Source organism: Herpailurus yagouaroundi, unplaced genomic scaffold (genome assembly GCF_014898765.1).
Source record: "Herpailurus yagouaroundi ecotype Mexico unplaced genomic scaffold, PumYag 192, whole genome shotgun sequence".
NCBI lineage: Eukaryota > Metazoa > Chordata > Mammalia > Carnivora > Felidae > Herpailurus > Herpailurus yagouaroundi.
In genome coordinates, this window is record NW_024412423.1 from 14,938,146 (window position 1) to 14,950,857 (window position 12,712).

Genomic DNA, 12,712 nt, shown 5'->3' on the forward strand with positions numbered 1-12,712 from the left:
GAGTGCTCTAGAGTTCAAGTTGCCTTGAAACATGAAAGCAGGGAGAGCCAGAGCCATGGTATGTGTGAAGGTATGAGAGGTGTGCACCCCTCTGGGGATGAGCAGGCAGTGAGGTCCAAACCTGAGAGACTGACTGGTTTGTATGGTTGGAGCTGGGGGACTTCCTGAAGCTCACGGCAGCTCTCTTTCCAAATCCATCTAATCTCCAGCTGGATGATGGCTTAGATAGAGACATTAGGGAGTAGGCAGAGCCAGGCTGCTTTGGGAATGAGATAAAACTCCATTACTCTGGAATTTATACCTAATCATGGTCATATCTGCCTATGTGCAGCCCATTTGAATGGAAATATGTTTCTGTTTAACCCAACTACAAGCCACTGCTACTAATAACTAATATTAATATCATGACCATTTACAAAACACTTTTATAGGTTATCATCTCATTTGGTTATTCTGGCAAATTCTGGGGTGCATATTTTCTTTCCCTTTCCCTCTGGGGGAACTGAGACTCACATAGTGAAGTGATTTGCCCAGGGTCACCGAGCCGGGCAGTGGGACATGTGTGGAGAAGCATACCTCATCTTTGGGCAAGGCCACGGATCCTTTGGCCATATCAACCCGCCTCCTTGACCACACACTCATTACCCTTATGGAACCTGAGAATGCTGGGCTCCCAAATCACGGACCAGTTTCAATAAACAAAAAGGCTGACCTAAGTCTTTTTACTCCTTATGGGTACTCACCGTCTGTCTGAAGCCCAAATGATGGAAACACTCTCACCGGGGATGACTTTCAAGGATGTGCGAGTGGTTGAGAGCCAGCTGTGCTGCTGAATGCATTACCAGACAATGTCTGGGCTCTGGCCAGATTCCTCAGATTCCTTTTTACTGTTTGTGCATGCTGGTGGGTTTGGTGTGATTTGCTTTCAGTGGCCAGGCTTGTGGCTTTCTTTTTTTTTTTTTTTTTTTCTCCTCAGGGGATGGCCCTGACCAACAGGTATGGGAGTGCCTCTGGTCGGCCTGGATGACTGTGAGGTGTAGCTTACACCCTGGAGCTCCCTGGTGGCATCAGGTGAAGTCAGCTGTCTCTGGGTCTTTACCTGAGATCGCACCTTTGCCTGACTCGCTGCTAGCCAGTCCGGCTTCCCTCACCCCCTATCAGTGTTCTCTTAGAGACCTTTCTTGCCAGAACGTTTGCACATGAGTCCTTGTCTCCTACTTTGCTTCGAGCCTGGACTAAACATAAAGAAGTATGTTCCAGAATCTTCCTCTTGCCCTAGTTTTGTGTTTATTTCCGTGTGTTTGACTAAGGAGTTTCAAAGTTCATCACTTGTCTGACCTTCAGTTATTTAAAATCGCTGAGGCTCTTTTTGAATCTCTAAAATGAAGGATAATAACACCTCTCCAGGCCATGGTAGGAATTTAAATTTTTTTTTTTAATTTTTAAATGTTTATTTATTCTTGAGAGAGAGAGAGAGAGAGAGATCATGAGCAGAGAAGGAACAGCGAGAGAACGAGACAGAATCTGAAGCAGGCTCCAGGCTCCAAGCTGTCAGCACAGAGCCAGATACGGGGCTCGAACTCACGAACTGTGAGATCATGACCCCGGCTGAAGTCGGACTCTCAACCAGCTGAGCCACCAAGGCGCCCCTAATTTTGTTTTTTTAATGTTTATTTTTGAGAGAAAGAGAGAGACAGAGATAAGGTAGGTAAGGCACTTGGCATAATGTTCGTAGGTGGTGTTTGGGTATTATTTCCTATTCTAATATTTTGTGTGGAAATCTCTCTAGTGGCATTCTGGGAAACATGGCCAGGAGAATGAGTCACAGTCACAGAATAATTCTACCATAGCACAGCCTGGTATCTCTGTGAATTTCATAGACTCATAGACAAAAGCCGTTTATGGCATGTAATCCGGTGTCTCAGGGCTTAGCAGACACCGATTGCAAATGCAGTCACATCAGATTAAGCCCCAAATGTCAATAGCAGTGAGCAGACCCCCATTTGACTGGCTTCTTATTGACTCAAGGAAGCCCAACCTTTATAGACTGTGCCCCTCACCCCCCGCCCCGCCTCCACGGGGTGATCACGTCCGTCCACAATTCTTCCTCAGCACTTTTTGCGGAGCCTCGACTTGGAGCTTTCTGTCCCATCCTTTCCAGAGTTGCTGATCCCAGCCCTGCCACTCTGTTCTTGTTGGCACGGCTGCTGCTAGTGAAGATGGAGAGAGCCCCCCAAGGAATGTCATTTTCAAAATGGTGCAGAACTGCTTCCCGCAAGGCCTGACATCCTCCTCATTGTGGTTTCTGTGAGTGCAAGAGGATCTTTCTTTTGTATTTTTTTGCGCTCTGCTGGGATTGGCCGTGCGATGCTGTGATTGCTGATGGAGTGCTTACAGCTGCAGAGGGCAGTGCCCGGGCTCTGCAGTGGCCAGGCTCAATGATATAATATGCATAGGTGCTGGTAAAGCTGAAACCCACTGCCCTGAGTTGGATAAATCAGGAGTATCGTTACTGCGCCTCAAGGTCAGGGAACCTGATGGCTGCCACAGCTGATGGGCACCAAAAGAAGAGAACTCTTTCCTGTGTGTGTGTGTGTGTGTGTGTGTGTGTGTGTGTGTGTAGAGGGCGGAGGAGGTGGAGTGAGATGCGTGGGTGGGGAACAAGAAAAAGTGACAAAGGATCTATAATAATTTCACCAGCATTTTAATATATTTTCTTAAAAATTATTTTTTTAAATGTTTATTTTTGAGAGAGACAGAGTGTGAGCGGGGCAGGGACAGAGAGAGACGGAGACACAAAATCCTAAGCAGGCTCCAGGCTCTGGGCTGTCAGCACAGAGCCCGACGGGGCGGGGTGTGGGGGTGTGGGGCTTGAACTAATGAATCACGAGATCACGACCTAAGCAAAGTCAGATGCTTAACCGACTGAGTCACCCAAGCGCCCCTTAATATATTTTCAATTAACACCCAGATCGCTTTTCTCCTCAGGACAAATCTCAGGTGGCAATAAGTTCTGGAATCTGCCATCGTGTATAACCATAATCACTTCACCCCTCCAAATTCCAGCCCTGTTGCTGGGTCTTACAGCACAGATAAAGCAATTACTGTATAAAACCACAAGTGACTGTGGCAGCTTCAGCCTGTAAGGAAGTAGCATCATTTCTCTCTGGAGTAAATAGCCTTTTATTTAGCAAAGATGAGGCCCCCGGGGCGTGATTTGGGAGGAGGCGTCGAAACAAAGAGATAGCTAAGCCAATCAGCATAAAAAATAAATACGGGTTTTGTGGGGGGAGGGGGTGGGAGAGCTGAGAAAGGAGAAGAAGGAACCAGGAGAAATCAGGCATTAACCCAGAGTGCACTGCGAGACCACAACCTGTTAGACCATCACCAGTGGCCAGATGATGTTCAAAGACAAGATTAAGGTTGTTCTGTGTTTGTGTTTTGTTTTACTGCTTGCTCGGTGCTGCTAGGTAATGGCCTGAGGTTAAGCCTGTGTCCCGTGGTGTTTCTGGGAAATCAAGAGAAAGAGTTTGCTCCAGATCGGAGAACTAGAATGCAGAGCGAATAGAGCAGCCTGGAGAGACTGAGAACTTCACTGGGGAAGGGAGAAATCAGAGGGGGAGCCTTTGGAGACTCACGGAGATATTTCGGAAGAGACGGGGTTTCCATTAACCACGAGATGGGCAGAGTGTCAGCCAATTTTATGTAATTCTCAGGAACAAGGTGACCTCAAGTGATATCTGGATAGCAACCTAAGTACCCCCTCTTGCCGTCTTTTATCCACCTCAGCCCATCAAACTTGGCTGTGTGTGTCTGAGTCCCACTGGTTTCTAGGTTTTAGCCCTCTCCAGAAGCCCCGCAGGTCCCAAATAAGTCACTGGATACAAATGGCTAAGTGGGAGGAAAATGTGTGTAATTGATGTGGTGAACAAGCAAAACTCGTAGGGGGTAATCAGAGCCAATTTATTCCCCCCTCCCCCAAACAGTGCATAAAATTTTTAGGTTGTCAAACATAATCTATATTCAGAAAGTCCAGCCTATAAAATATCAACACTCCAACCTTCACCTGAGGTCCAGTCTTCTCCCTCCCCCAGTTACACTACTGGTTGGTGGAGAGAAGGGGGGCAGAGACTGGGCAGGAGCTAGAATGTGTTTCTGCCCTTCTAGGGCCAGAATATAGTAACAGAAGAAGGAGAGGTGAAGGAAAGGTGGGGAGCAGAAAAGGTCTCACGTGACTCAAACTCTCTCATGGGTTTGTGGTCTGTGGGCCTGACAGCTTTGATTCTTTGGAGAGTCCCGTCCCTGGAGGCCTTTCATCTGAAGCTCCATTGACCCAAGTAAAGGCATTTCCATTATGGCCAATTGGTCACTCCTTCTGTATCCTCCAGATATCTGCCAATGTCTTTAGCTTCTCTCCACTAGGACCTGTGTCCCCCTTTGGGAACTCTTCTGGGACAGGACCAAAGCTGTCCTGTCAAATTCACTCTTGATACAACCCACTTTTGCCCGTGGGAAACGTTTGCCCCTTTTCCCCTTGACAAACTCTGAGAGTGTAGGCTGCCTCGTGCAGCCACTTATTTTTTGACTTCTTTGTCAGCTTGTTTTACGTTTGAAGTGAGAGACAGCCGCTCATGTGTTCTCCGACTGTAGTCCTGTTAAAATCCTGTCAGCAGGCTGCAGATGAGCAACACATATTCCCCACCCTTCTAAAATGGCAGAACACAAAGGCTGCATCACCCTGTGCTCTTCAAAGGAAACCTCTTTCCCCAAGTCTGCCAAGCCCAGCTGTTTTTATGCCCTTTATATAAATGAAGAGTCTAAGAGATGTCTCACCCAATCTTGTCACCAACTCTGAAGTTTCTGCATGGAAATAGAAAACAATTTGGACTGTAGCATGTCGACTATGTGCCGTAGCTGATATGTTCCCTCTGATGCACCTTGGCTTCTCTTTGTAATCGGACGTTCAGTTGGGCCATCAGACATGGTGGTTTATATCTGGATTCCAATAGTATGATGGTTCAAGTTTTGTCTTTTTCCCTCGGGAGATTCTTCAATCCCAGTGACAATGAGGGGATACAGATGGTTAAAGGGAGGAAGGCTTTTTCCTCAGTCCATTTCCCGGAAGCATTTGTGGCTAAGTACCTGTCTCACTAAGCCTCCTTCTTACAATTAAGAAATGGCTGAGGAGCCTCGGTGGCTCTGTCACTTAAGTGTCCGACTCTTGATTTCGAATCAGGTCATGATCTCACGGTTCAGGAGTTTGAGCCTACATCTGACTTCATGCTGACAGTGTGGAGCCTCCTTGGGATTCTCTCTCTGCCCCTCCCCTGCGCACTCTTTCTCTCTCAAAATAAATCAATGAACTTAAAAAAGACGGGCGCCTGGTGGCCCAGTTGGTTAAGCGACCGACTTCGGCTTAGGTCATGATCTCACTACTTGTGAGTTTAATCCTCGCAATCAAGCTCTGTGCTGACAGCTCAGAGCCAGGAGCCTGCTTTGGATTTCGTCTCCGTCTCTCTGCCCCTTCCCTGCTCGCACTCCGTCTGTCTGTCTCTCTCTCAAATATAAAATAAAAAACAAACCCAAACCAAAACCAAAACCAAACAGACTAAAAGAAATGGCTAATGGTTCTCCTTTTTGACTCTTAGTAGAAGGGCAGCACATACTGAAGTTAAGGTACATTAGGATGTTTGTACCTGATTGGGTTTTAAAATGTTTTTCTAAGTATAGTATCATGAACCTTCCATGTTACTCTCCAGCAGAGTACAGAGAAATACTGTAAAGCTTTGTAAGCATAGAGCAAGGCAGAGAGTGGTTTTTACTTCTCTCTTGCTCTTCTCTTCCGCCTACTTGGAAAATACACCTTGATTTTCACTTGCGCTGAGCTTTTCTTATACAAAGTAGTGGCCTTCATTTTGAAACTTGGAATTCGTTGTGATGCTTGGCTTAGAAGCTGTGTTCTGAAATCGGTGAAAGTTACATCAAATTACAGATTTAGCTTGTGCAGTGTGGTTGCCGGAGAACCCGGAGAAGTACACTCAGAAATAGAGCCTACGCTTTGGACCATAAGTGTCCCCTGAGATGTAGCTCTCCTAAATTGGCCTACTAGGTGGAGATTAATGAGGAAGGTGGTGTGTGTATGTGTGTGTGAATGTACCGTTTACTCACCCAATCAGTTTCAGTGAGGTAATACAAAGAAGGCAGAAGCAGCAGCTACGAGGGAGAAAAGTGGACAATGGGCACAGATAAACTCCTGCTCCATTCAGCCGTGCAAATTAGAACATAATACTAATTTTCTTAAAAAGGTCAGGCAGACAGTTTAGCAAAACAAACACCCGACAAAATCCTCCCTGCCATCTGCTTGGAGTCTGAGGCCTTGTTTAGTTTTACCTCCCCTTGTTATTCGCCACATGACCCTAGGTTATTTACAACCTCTCTGAGCATCCCGTTTCTGCCTCTCTGAAATGGAGGCAAACCTATCTGTCATGCCGAAGTCTCATGTAAAGGGTTCACTGTTCATGAAGTTCCCCGCGCCCTGCACAGGGGGGCCTTGCCGTAAGGCATTATGGTCGAGTGACAGTTGACGTGATGGAGATCTGGAGATCTGGCGCTGGGACTTCAGGGTCTTGAATCAGGTTTTCAATTTCAATTTGAACATGTGCCCACTGGCTGTATTGACACAGCAGAAAGCCAAGGGCAGATTTGACAATGATTTGTTTAATTTGATTGATGTGATCGCAGAAGTGGGCCATTCGGTCTGCAGAATAGCTAGGCTGTAATGATCTGATATTGGCTGTCTACATTCATCAACCTAAGTGGGTAATTAGCAAAACACCATTTGACTTTGTGATGTATAGACAGTAATTGTGACTGTTTCCCAATTAAAAATCTCATCCAAAGTCGTGACTTTGGTTGTCACATCTGTGCAGATGATTTCCACATTTGTTCCTACCTCCATCTCTGAATTCTTTCTTAAAAGACTTTTATTTTTCCAGCACAGCCATCAGGCATCTTCTACACACACATTTTCCCTCATACATCTGCCCTTCTTCTATAATCCTCATTTCAGCAGTTCCCACCATGGTCGAGGTGAACTCTGATGTCTCCCTACCCTACACCTTCCACGTTCTATTAGTGCCAGATTCTATCAGTTCTATGAAGTATCTTCACATCCTCCCCCTCCTCTGTAATTCTACAGCCCTGCTATCCTACGACTTCATCAAGGCCCCACCTATGGTGACAAACCCTGTAATTGGCCTTCCTTTTCCTCATTCCAATCTATCCTATACATTAATGCTCTCATCTTCCTTTTCTTCTGCTCCAAAAATCCCTGGGGGATTCTCCTTGCCTGTAGGATGGAGCCCGTATTCTTCCAACTGGCGTCCTAAGCATGGCAAGGCCTGGCTCCATCCTGTCTTTCCAACTTTATCTTGTCTTACTCACCTTCATGCACACTTCTGAGCAATGGATCCCTAGTTCCCTGCCCTGACTCATGCCCTCCTAGCTGCTCTGCTGTCTCACACAAGTTTTTTTCTGGAAGCTCGCTCCCCTCATTCAGCTCCCTAAACACCACTCTAAGGGCGACCTAATCTTCAAGAGCCGTTCAGGTGCCACTTCCTCACTGCCCTCCTTTAGGCTTTTTGTCTCTGTTCTGTACTCCACTACATGGTAACAAGACTTGTCCTACTTCCTCCTCTCTAGATTGTGAGTTCCTCCAGGGCAGGCTTTGTAACTAGTCATCTCTGTATTCAACAGGGTCTCCATATCTTGCATATAATGGTTGCTTCTTAAATAACCATTGAATAGATGAATGTCTATAAAGGAAGCAAGCTTTCCAGTCTATTTGTTTCTACTTTCTTGTGCGGAAAGCAACCACTTATTTGAATATTGGAAACTCATGTGTTTGGAATATTTTCCCCTGGGAATGCTCACTATGTTCCTATGGCTGTCTTCTTTCTGATGATGTGGGTCCTTTATCAGTGGTATGTGGCACTAATTATAGGGAAGAGGAAAGGAAATTCTAGAAAGTAGTTCACTGAAGAGGAAAATGAGCATAAAAATTCTTACTGTAAGTGGAATAAATAATATGTTTGCTGAGAGGGACATCTTGAAAGGCAACATTTTCTATTTTAAGAGTGATAATAATAACTTTACAAAGTAACATCTTAGTATTTTTTTTAGGAGAAACTGAATTTGTAAGAACTGTAGAATAATCAAATCATTGAGAAATTGAGCTGAACTTTGCCTAGAATTCCGTAGCCACTGGGTTTGACAGGAGAGGGAAAAATGGCTGTTGGGCTTGAGAAAAGGACTAATGGAGACAAATTACAGGAATGGTAATCATTTTAACGGAACTTTGGAGTGATGAGCGTTCTGAGCTGATGGCCAAGAAAGAATTCTTTGGTGCAAAAAGGTGATTTTATTAATGCACGGGGACAAGACCCATGGGCAGAAAGAGTGGCACTGGGATTATGAAGACTGACTGATTATATACCTGGGAGTTGGAGGTAAAGTCAAAAGGGAGGCCTCCAGAAGGACGTTCATATGCCAAAGAAGACTAAGAAGATCCCAGAGGCCTTGCTATTGTCAAGCTTAGGTTGTTTTTCCTCTAGTAAGGTATTAACTTTAGGCCAGTAGGGGGTTCCTGGAGAAGTAGTCTGTATTTGCCACAAGTATTTGTCAATGGGCTGCAGGTTATAAGGAAATTTTATTTTACCTGCCGTTTCCTTCTTGCCTTCCTTCCCACATCACTATGGAGGGGAGGGTGAGATTAGGGCTCCAGGAAACTGAGTCTATAGGTTTCTGGAGATTAGACTACCGAGAAGATTGCCTATTTCTTGTAATTTACTAAGACATTTGTAAACTGATGGAGATTCAGGTCCTACATGACTGTGATCTCTATCAGTTAACCATTTGTTTTCTTTTCTTTCCTTTGTTCTTGGGCAGCCAGGAGTCCCTGAGGAATATCACACATATCCCACTTGGTGGGGGTTGGGGGAGGTGTTTGCAGCCTGTCAGCTTACCTTATGTTCCCACATCACCCATTAGATTGGGGAACACAGTGGAAGAGAATATGGGCAAACCCAAGCAGTCATTTTAATGCAAAGGATAGTGTGAAGGATGGGGTGAGATTTGAGGATGGAGGCAGGATTTCATTGGGACACATTTTGTGGGAATAAAATAAAGTGGACATTTAATGGTTTATTCTTGAGCTCAACAAAAAGCCAACTCATTAAAATGTTCCACACTGAGATCTCTCCAGGGAATCTGAGTTGGAGCTTTCTGATGGTACAGTGGGATTGGTGACGGTGACTGAAGGTGGTCCTGATAAGGGTCTTTGCTTAACATACTACTTTACACACAGTAGCTGTTAGGTTAAATGCTGTTGGGTTAAAAACCAGTATTAACTATTAAATATTCACAAAGGTTCAGATGTATATCTGCCTAGAGGCAAGAGAATGAGCTCTATGTACAGTCATTATATGCTTCAGATTTTCCAGAGCATCTTTTTTTTTTTTTTTTTTTTAAATAGGTCCCACTCCCAGCGTGGAGCCCATGGTGGGGCTTGAACTCAAGGCTTGAACCTTTAGATCAAAACCTGAGCTGAGCTAAGATTTGGATGATCAACTGACTGAGCCACCCAGGCACCCCTGGAACATCTATGGTTTTAAGTAATTTTGCTATTTTCAATACATGTTTAAATGTAAGACCAAAGTTTTGTGACAAAGTTCAGAACTCAGAGAAAAGCTCTGTTGGACATTTGGTGAAGAAAATGTGGAGATTGTAATTGTGGGGGGTCTATCGAGGTCCCTTCTGTTGGGGGAATTGATTCAGTTATAACTGATTTTACTGTCTTACAGATACTTTGTAAACTGAGATTGGGTTTGTTGGCCATACTAGGGCTAAAACTAATTTCAGGCTCTCCCCACCTCTCTTGTGTCCTCCCCACTTACTAAAATGCAAGGGCTCAGGTTAACAAGGAAATCAGAGTGTCAAGAGGAAGATCACGTAAAGGTCAACATGTCCCTATTCCCACTTTCATTTGCTCCCCAGTCTCCTGAAGGTGCCCTTGTCAAGGTCCCCACCACCTCCAAGTGGCTGGATCCATTGGCCGCCTTTTACTCTGTATCTTCTCTGACTGGTCAGAAGTATTTGGCACAATTGACGTTACCTCCTCCTTGAACTATTTCTCCCATTTGGCTTTCAGAACGCTTGTCTCCTCCTACCTCACTGGCTGATTTCCTCAGTCTCTGTTGCTGGATCATCATCTTCTCCGCAGCCCTGAAACATCAGTGAGTCCCGCAGCTCAGGCCTTAGACCCCTTCTCTAGCTATACTTACTCTCACTTTCATGACTCAGAAACCATCTACTGACTGATGACTCCATAATGTATGTCTCCAATCCCATTGTCTTCCTCAACTTCTGCCTTGTGTAAGCAGCTGACTGCCCCACATCTCCACTTGGATCTTTAATAGATATGTCACCGTTTCCTCCGAGTTCTTACACAGAGTTCAACTATTTTTCCTTGCCTGAAAACTTTTAAGCTTCTAATTGAGCATATCTATGCTCAGAAGTATGTATAATTATCGTAAATACTTAACATAGCTTATTAAATTCAAAAGAGGTGATTTGTTTAACCTCACACATTGTAGCAATCATTAGCCTAATTTCAAAATGATTAAGTAAGTATTGGAAATGAATGCCATTCTTAAAAGTCATCACTACCTGTCTTTCACTGTCAGTATCGACATTATAAATGATAGGTGTGATTTTCAGGTGATTGCTGGGTGCTTTCTTCTTCATCTCTCAGAGTGATGATGTGTAACCCAAATCCAGCTGAAACCTCAGTGGAGTTTGTATATGTAATTGATAATTTATGTTGGTACAGCTTTTTACAAATTGTTTTTTTTTTAAATAATATATCATCTCAGATGCACTGAAAACTCTGAGTTAATTAAAGCAAGTTTCATTTTTTCTTGCCAAAAATTGAAGTTCGAAGAGACTGGTGATTTGTCCAAATCCACACAATATAAATGTTGGAGTTGCTTTTACAACCCTGGGTCATCTGACTCCAAATTCCATTCCTCTCCTGATGCTTTAAGTGATTTTTCCCTTCAAAGCAACATCCAGGAAGTTTTCAGGCAAAAAACACAGTAAAGCCGTGAGGAGAGGTATCATTTATTTTATTTGTAATTTTCAGTATCTGCACTATGTAATTTGTAATTTTCATATCTGCACTATTAAGAAAACTGCGCCATACCCTTGACATTTTTCCAGGGTAAGCACCTTGCCTTCGATATTCTACCGTGTTGATGCTTCCTAGTTTTTAAAATTATCTTTAATTATCCAAAAGATAAATAAATAAACTGGAGGAATAGGGAAAGAAGCAAATAACATAAACTTTCAAATCAACATTCCAAATGAAAAGAAATGTTTTGCCACACACATTTGGGCTTATAGTCTGTGATAAGCAGCAGACCAGTGTTCAGCTTCATGCTGCTTTTCTGAAGCCCCTTTATTTATTTTTCATTAATCTGTCTCCCTTGTGTGCCTGGTGCTCAGTAATCTGCTCATCTGTAGCATGATCTATACTATAATCCATCGCTTCTCCCTCCATGCATTTTAATGAAGCAATTTTTGCCTCCTTTACATAACTGCTGTCCTGATTTCATAGTACAACATAACCATTCATTGTCACATCATTGAAAGGAAATCTTTAAAGGAATACCTCAAAATGAGATAGATACAGAATTTTTTATGCCCTCCCCCCCTTTTTTTAAGAGGGCTTTGTGAATTCAGCAGAATTTCATCATTTCATGTTCAGTAGATGCCCAGGTTTGGAATTAGATGACCCTGGACACCAATCCGAGTGAGAAGAACATCGGCCCCTGTGCCCTCTTCATGTCCCATCCCTTGGCGGGGTGCTTGGATTTCCTGCCCCATGCCCTGGGGTAGTGTTTGTAGCTGAAGAACCATAGCGGGCTGAGCAGGAAGTGCTTGCTTGTCCTTGCGGTTTGTTTCTGTCTTCCTGCTCGCTTGTTTTGCTCCTCTGTTGCCTGGTCACTGGCCTGGCCTTGTACCTTTTGCTCTACTCTGCCCACTGGGCTTGGCACACTCTAGGCCTGTGTTTGTCTGCCCGGCTTCTGACCATTGCTCTCTTTGTGAGTCTCATTCGTGGCCTTGTTCTAATGCTGGTATCCTGGCTAATGTCCCTCTCCTGGCTGTTCAGGGAGCCAGGAAACTCCTTGTCCTGAACTTCTTCCACACCTTGCATCAGTCTGCATTCATTGCTTGTCTTTTCACCCCATTGTTTTTTGTAAAAAATTGTTTATTTGGGTTACCTGGGTGACTCAGTCGGTTAAGTGTCCGACTTCAGCTTGGGTCATGATCTTGTGGTTCGACGGTTCAAGCCCCGTGTCGGGCTCTATGCTGACAGCTCAGAGCCTGGAGCCTGTTTCAGATTCTGTGTCTCCCTCTCTGTCTGCCCCTCCCCAGCTCACATTCTGTCTCTCTCTGCCTCTCAAAAATGAATAAATGTTAAAAAAAAAAAGTTTATTTATTTATTTTGAGAGAGCACACACGTGCACGAGCAGAGGAGGAGCAAAGAGAGAAGGGGAGAGAGAATCCCAAGCAGGCTCCATGCTCAATCTCACAAACTGTGAGATCATGACCTGAGCTGGAATCAAGAGTAGGACGCTTAACTGGCTGAGCC

At 44.4% G+C, this 12,712-nt stretch overlaps 1 long non-coding RNA gene across 6 annotated transcripts in view; it reads left to right on the top strand.

The window, feature by feature from the left end:
* The window catches only part of LOC121010642 (uncharacterized), a 178,873-nt gene that overhangs the window by 57,046 nt on the left and 109,115 nt on the right, over positions 1 to 12,712 (top strand). For 5 of the 6 annotated variants that reach the window (XR_005781307.1, XR_005781305.1, XR_005781309.1 and 2 more), the window contains exon 3: positions 2,162 to 2,307. The exons of the other annotated variant lie outside the window; for it this stretch is intronic. This is a non-coding gene — a long non-coding RNA (uncharacterized LOC121010642). The remainder of the gene's footprint in view (positions 1 to 2,161; positions 2,308 to 12,712) is intronic. 6 annotated transcript variants of the gene reach the window in all.